Genomic DNA, 6,797 nt, shown 5'->3' with positions numbered 1-6,797 from the left:
AGTCTCAGATATAAGAGAAAATCCTGCCAAGGAGGACCATACCATTAGTATAGCTCTTAATTATCCCTACTCAATAAGAGTTTCAAATATAATGTCTTGAACATAGCAAAATGGAACAAATCACACAAAGAAAAACCATTAACAACATTTTATAGACAAAATGGGATTAAGTATGATGTTAAAATGATCAATAAAGATTGTAAAATGGCTTGATTACTCTGCTCAAAGAAATGAGAGGGGAAGCAAATTGAACAAAAAACTGAAACTAAAAATGATATTGAGAAAGATTTTATAAATGAACCAAATGGATACTCTAGAACTTTAAGGATATGACAGCCAATTTAAGATACCACAGGGGTGCCTCGGTGGCTCACGTAATTAAACCTCCAATTCTTTTTCCTTTTTTTTTTAACACCTTAATTTTATTTTATTTCTTTCATTTTGGCTCAGGTCATGATGTCAGGGTTGTGAAATAGAGCCCAGAGTTGGGCTCTGTGCTGAGCCTGGAGCCTGCTTAAGATTCTTTTCCCTTCTTTTTCTATCCCTCCCTGCACTCTCACTCGCTCGCTTTCTCTTGCTTGCAAATAAATAAATAGATAGATAGATAGATAATAGACAAAGCAAAATAAAAGCAGATTATGAAAATAAATATAAAGATTTTGAAATGAAAACAAGTTCAAAATAAAATAGAGAAGACCTACACAGCTAAAAGTTCATTCAGAAAATCTACTATTAAAGAAGTCAGTATGACATAATGTTAAGATATCAAAAGATTTGAGCATGTACTGTACAGAAAGGGTAATCCAAACGGCCACTCATATATAAAAACTGTTTATCTTTATTATGAATCTGGAATTAAATTAAATTAAAAATAAATTAAAACCTAGAATGGCATACTATTACACACTTACCATATTGGGCAACAGTGAAAATGTCTTGCAAGAATGTGAAGGAATTACAGTGCCCATAATAAAAACATATGAGGTAAGTTGGACAATATTTAGAAAACTTAAAAATTAAAAAAAAATTTGGTCCATTCCTAGAAATACAACATGGAACTAAAGGAATATTTTCACCAGGATATGCAAACAGATGATTATTGTTATTTCATTCATAACGGCAGATCAGTAGTGGTATATTTGCACAATGTTACATTAAATAGGAGAGAATATTAACAAACTGGGAGGAGGGGCTAGGTTTTATCATAAACAGATCTTCTATGGTGCTAATTATGCTCTATTTCTCAAAATTTTTAAGTTAAAAAAGTTTTCAAATTTATATCTAGATATATAGATAGGTAAATGATAGATAGACAGATATCCCAGAATCTGCAATGCGAGGCTAAGACCAGGCTTCAAAGGGCTTTTCTCTGCTCTATTAAACACTTTAAACCATTCATTATATCATAGCTCAGTGTTCAAATCTCCATTTGTTTCCTCAGTTTCCTAATATTTATCTTAAGGTGACCTGATCCAGACTTTTGATCACCTTTGTCTAAATATTTCTATTTTAACAAAGTCCTTTTGAACACTCAGAGACTAAAACTTAGAAAAATACTCTGATTTTTATCTCACTAGAGTGGAAAATATATAGTTACCCATTAACTAATGATATTCATGTCTACATTAGCTCCATGACATTTTTAATTCTTGGGAGCTTTTGGCTAAATGAATTTTTAAGCTTCCTTTAAATGGAGCTTTAAGCCATCACCACATGAATAAAATTAAAGAACTAAATGAAAACAAGCCAAGTATTTACAGAGTAATTAGAATGTGCAGTGGAAAGAGTACAATTCTGAAATCATAAAGCCTAAATTAGTGTGATGCATCTTTACCAGCCATGTAATCATAAACCAGTTATCTAAATGTGTTAACCTCAGTTTTTTCACCCATGAAATGGTGATGATAATACTTATTATGCAGAGTTGTTGTGTGGATGTAATGAAGCATGGAGCATGAGAGTCTCATATTCCATGCTAAAATGATAGCTATTTTTATACTTATAATAATTCTAATAATAGAAATTAAATTGTTCAAAATGATAATATTCATTTATATTGAGGCATTGTATTGACTATTCATAGACACATTTACCAAAATAAATTTCATTTTACTTTACCCCCTCTGAGGCTATATATTCCCTAATTCAATATGAATCTCATTATGAATAATAATTATCATAATAAATATGCTGATTTTTCTTTTATTTATTTTTAGGGAAGTATCCTTTACTGTTGAACATAAAGAAACTTAAGCAAGTCTGTCTTATTCAAAATTTGCATGCTGCTTTCTTATGAAACTAGATTATAGAGTTGTATGAAATAAATGCATGCAGTTAAGACATTTATGTTTGGAAAACTGGGTGGTCAGTTTAGTATTTCAAAAGAAGATTTTAAATTTAAACCTTAAAACTGAGCTCTTTCAGCCTTATTTATAGACCATCCTTCATGCTTCATAAGTATTCCTTCATTGTAAACTAACTAATAGTGTTTGTCACAGTGTATATAACTAAAATGGATTTTGTATTCTATTATTTCAGAGTTAGTTGCAGTTTCTACTTCCTTACTTCCTTTTTTGAAAAATAGATTAATTCTACAAAAAGTTTTTTCGAAAAATAATTGACATATTATAATTTGTAAATTTAAGAAATGATTTCTTATAACACTGCAAACTTTTAACATTGTGTAAATTTTGTACCGTTTGATAAATTGGTATACATCTGTATTGCAATATAATCTACATAAAAATGTTAATACATCTACTATCTCATATAGTTGCCTCTGTTTTTTATGCATGTATTGTAAGGAATTTTAAGATCTACTCTCTTAGCAACTTTTATGTATATAGTACAGTAGAGATAAACTTCAGAGGTCTTGTGGGTTTTGTTCCAGACTGCCTCAATAAAGTGATTATCTCAATAAACTAAGTCAAATCATTATTATTTTTTTTGGTTTCCCAGTGCAAATAAAAAATTATGTTTCCCAGTGCATATAAAAAATAAACACTATACTGTACTGTTCAAAAGCATTATGTCTTTAAAGAAAAACAATGTATATACCTTAAGTAAACTAGTTCTGAGTTTTCAGTGGGTCATAATTACTGATCACAGATCACCATAACAAATACAATAATAATGAAAAAACTTGAAATATTGCAAGAATTACCAACATGTGACAGAGAGACACAAAATGAACAAATGTTTAGAAAAATGGTTGCAGCAGACCTATTTTATACAAGATTGCTATAAACTTTCAACTTGTAAGAATGTGATATATGCAAAGTTTAATAAAGGGAAGCACAATAAAAAAGTATGTATATATTATTAACTATGATCATCATGCTATACATTAGATCCCCAGAACGTTTTCATATTATAGTTGCAAGTTTGTGCTCTTTGACCACCTTATTCCACTCCAGGTTCACCTCTTGTCAACTCAACTCTAAGTTTCCATTAGTTTGCTTTTTCTTCAGATTCTGTATGTAAGGGATATCATAATACAGAAATTAAAAAAATATATAAAATTTTTGAAATATTTCACTTAGTATAATACCTTCAAGATCCATCCATGCTGTTGTAAATGGCAGTATTTCTTAATTTTTCATGGTTAAGTAGTATTCCATAGTATATATTTACCATACTTATTTTATTCATTCATCCATTAATGGATACTGAAGTTATTTCCATCTCTTGCTTAGAGTTAATAATTTTATAATGAACATAAGAGTGCAGATATGTCTTCGAATAGTGACTTCGTTTCCTTTAGATATATACCTAGAAGTGGGATTACTGAATCATATGGCAATTTTACATTTAATAATATGAATAATCTCCATACTGTCTTCCATACAAATTTATATCCCTATCACAGTGCATAAGTTCCCCATTTTCCCCAATATTTACCAAAATTTGTTAGTTTTAATTGTTTGGTAGTATATATTCTAATAGGTAGTAATATTGTGTTTTTCAGAGGTAAACAACAACATAATGAATTTGCCCTGAGTTTTTACATTGAGCACTTTTTAATGCTCCTGTTGGTCATTTATATAACTTTTTTGAAAAAAAAGTCTATTGAGATCCTTTTGCTATTTTTTTAATGATATATTTTTTTCTATTTGTATCTGTTGGTTATTAACCTCTTTTGAGATATAAGATTTGTAAGTATTTTCTTCCATTCTGTGGATTGTGTTTTCATTCTCTCTCTCTCTCTCTCTTTTTTTTTTTTGGCAATGCAGAAACTTTAGTTAATGTAATACCATTTATTTATTTTTGCTTCTTTTGCTTGTGTTTTTGTTCTGGTATCCAAAATACTATTGGCAAGACCAATGTCAAGGAGAATTTTTTCCTATGTTTTCCTTTAGGAAATTTAGTTTCATGCATCACATTTAAGTCTTTAATCTATTTCAAGTTAAGATTTATGAGTGATATAAGGTTCCAGTTTCATGCTGGTTTATGTGACTATTCAGTTTTAAATATCATTTACTGAACAGACTATCTTTAACCATTATATATGTTGGCCCCTGTCAAATATTAGGTGACTGTATGAAAGGATTTATTTCTGGACTCTCAAATCTGTTCTACTTGTTTATTGGTCTGTTTTTATACCAGTATACTTTTTTGTTTTGAGCATGAGGGCTTTGTAGTATTGTTTCAAATCAAGAAGTGCAATTTCACTTCTTCATTCTTTCTCAGAACTGCTTTAATTATTTGTTGTCTTTTATGGTCTCATATAAATTTTAGGATTCTTTACTTACTTCTGTAAAAAAATAATATTGGATTTTTTAAAAGATTATTTATTTATTTATTTGACAGAGAGAGATGACAAACAGGCAGAGAGGCAGGCAGAGAGAGAAGAGGTAGCAGCTTCCTGCTGAGCAGAGAGCCTGATGCAGGGCTCAATCCCAGGACCCTGGGATCATGACCTGAGCCGAAGGCAGTGGCTTAACCCACTGAGCCACCCAGGCACCCCTAACATTGGATATTTGATAGGAATTGAATTTACAGATGGTTTTTGGTAGTATGGACATTTTAACAATGTTAATTCTTACCATTCATAAATATGAGCTATCTTTCCATTTATGTCTCCTTCAATTTCTTTATCAATGTCATAGTTTATGGGGTACAGATCTTTCATCTTCTTAGTTAAATCTTTTCCTAAGTATTTTATTAGTTTTGATGCTATTGTGAATTAGATTGTTCTCTTTATTTTTTCAGATAGTTCATTATTAGAGTGTTAAAATGCTCATCTTGTGCTTACTTTGGCAGCACATATACTAAAATTGGAATGATGCAGAGAAGATTAGCTTGATCACTGAACAAGGATGACATGAAAACTGGGAAGCATTCCATATTAAAAAAAAAAAACGAAACAAAACAAAATTCTTGTCTTTTATATATTGATCTTGTATTTGGCAGCTTTACTAAATTTGTTTATTCAAAATTTTTTGTGAATTTTTTAGGATTCTTTTACATGTAAGTTCATGTTATTAAAAAAAAGAAAATTTTACTTCTTCCTTTTTTTTTGGAGTCTTTTATTTCTTTGTGTTCCTTGTTTCTCTGGCTAGGACATCCAGTACTATGTCAAATGAGAGTAGTGAAAGTGGACACACTTGTCTTTGTTCTGATTTTTAAGGGGAAAATTTTCAAATTTTTTTGATTGAATATGAGATTAGCTCTGGGCTTGCAATGTGCTTTTTCTTTAATGGATTTTTAAAACTATTTTTTAAAAATTTTTATAAACATATAATGTGTTTTTATCCCTAGGGGCACAGGTCTGTGAATCACCAGGTTTACCCATTTCACAGCACTCACCATCACTCACCATAGCACCTGCCCTCCTCAATGTCCATACCCCCACCATCCTCTCCCAACACACCTCCCCCCAGCAACCCTCAGTCTGTTTTGTGAGATTCAGTCTTTTATGGTTTGTCTCCCTCCCAATCCCATCTTCTTTTATTTTTCTTTTCGTATGCCCGAAACCGCCTATGTTGCATCTCCACTTCATCATATCAGGGAGATCATATGATAGTTGTCTTTCTCAGATTGATTTATTTCGCCAAGCATAATACCCTCTAGTTCCATCCACGTCATCACAAATAGCAGGATTTCATTTCTTTTGATGGCTGCATAGTATCCCATTGTACATATATACCACATCTTATTTATTGATTCATCTGTTGAAGGACATTTAGGTTCTTTCCATAGTTTAACTATTGTGGACACTGCTGCTATAAACATTTGGGTGCATGTGCCCCTTCAGAATACCACGTTTGTATCTTTAGGGTATATACCCAGTACTACAATCATTGGGTCATAGGCTAGTTCTATTTTCAGCTTTTTGAGGCACCTCCACGCTGTTTTCCAGAGTGGTTGCACCAGCTTGCATTCCCACGTACAGTGTAGGAGGGTTGCCCTTTCTCCACATCCTCGCCAGCATCTGTCATTGACTGACTTGTTCATTTTAGCCATTCTGAAAGGTGTGAGGTGGTATCTCATTCTGGTTTTGATTTGTATTTTCCTGATGCCGAGTGATGTGGAGCATTTTTTCATGTGTCTGTTGGCCATTTGGATGTATTCTTTGCAGAAATGTCTGGTCATGTCCTCTGCCCATTTCTTCATTGGATTATTTGTTCTTAGGGTGTTGAGTTTGATAAGCTCTTTATAGATTTTGGATAGATACTGGCCCTTTATCTGGTATGTCATTTGGAAATATCTTCTCCCAGATAACTTCTGACAGTCATCTTTTGGCTTTGTTAACTGTTTCCTTTGCTCTGCAAACAAAAGCTTTTTGATCTGATGAA

General features: G+C 31.7%; 1 non-coding gene across 1 annotated transcript; it reads left to right on the top strand.

Annotated features, from left to right (window-relative positions):
• Positions 1 to 5,246: 5,246 nt before the first annotated feature.
• On the top strand, positions 5,247 to 5,352 carry LOC123391262. The gene has a single exon (XR_006605895.1). It is a non-coding gene; the product is annotated as a U6 spliceosomal RNA (small nuclear RNA).
• Positions 5,353 to 6,797: the final 1,445 nt, after the last annotated feature.

Source organism: Mustela putorius, unplaced genomic scaffold (assembly GCF_011764305.1).
Source record: "Mustela putorius furo isolate JIRA1106 unplaced genomic scaffold, ASM1176430v1.1 tig00000089_pilon_pilon_pilon, whole genome shotgun sequence".
Classification (NCBI taxonomy): domain Eukaryota; kingdom Metazoa; phylum Chordata; class Mammalia; order Carnivora; family Mustelidae; genus Mustela; species Mustela putorius.
The sequence above is the reverse complement of the archived record's forward strand: the minus strand, read 5'-3'. Positions and strand labels throughout refer to the sequence as shown.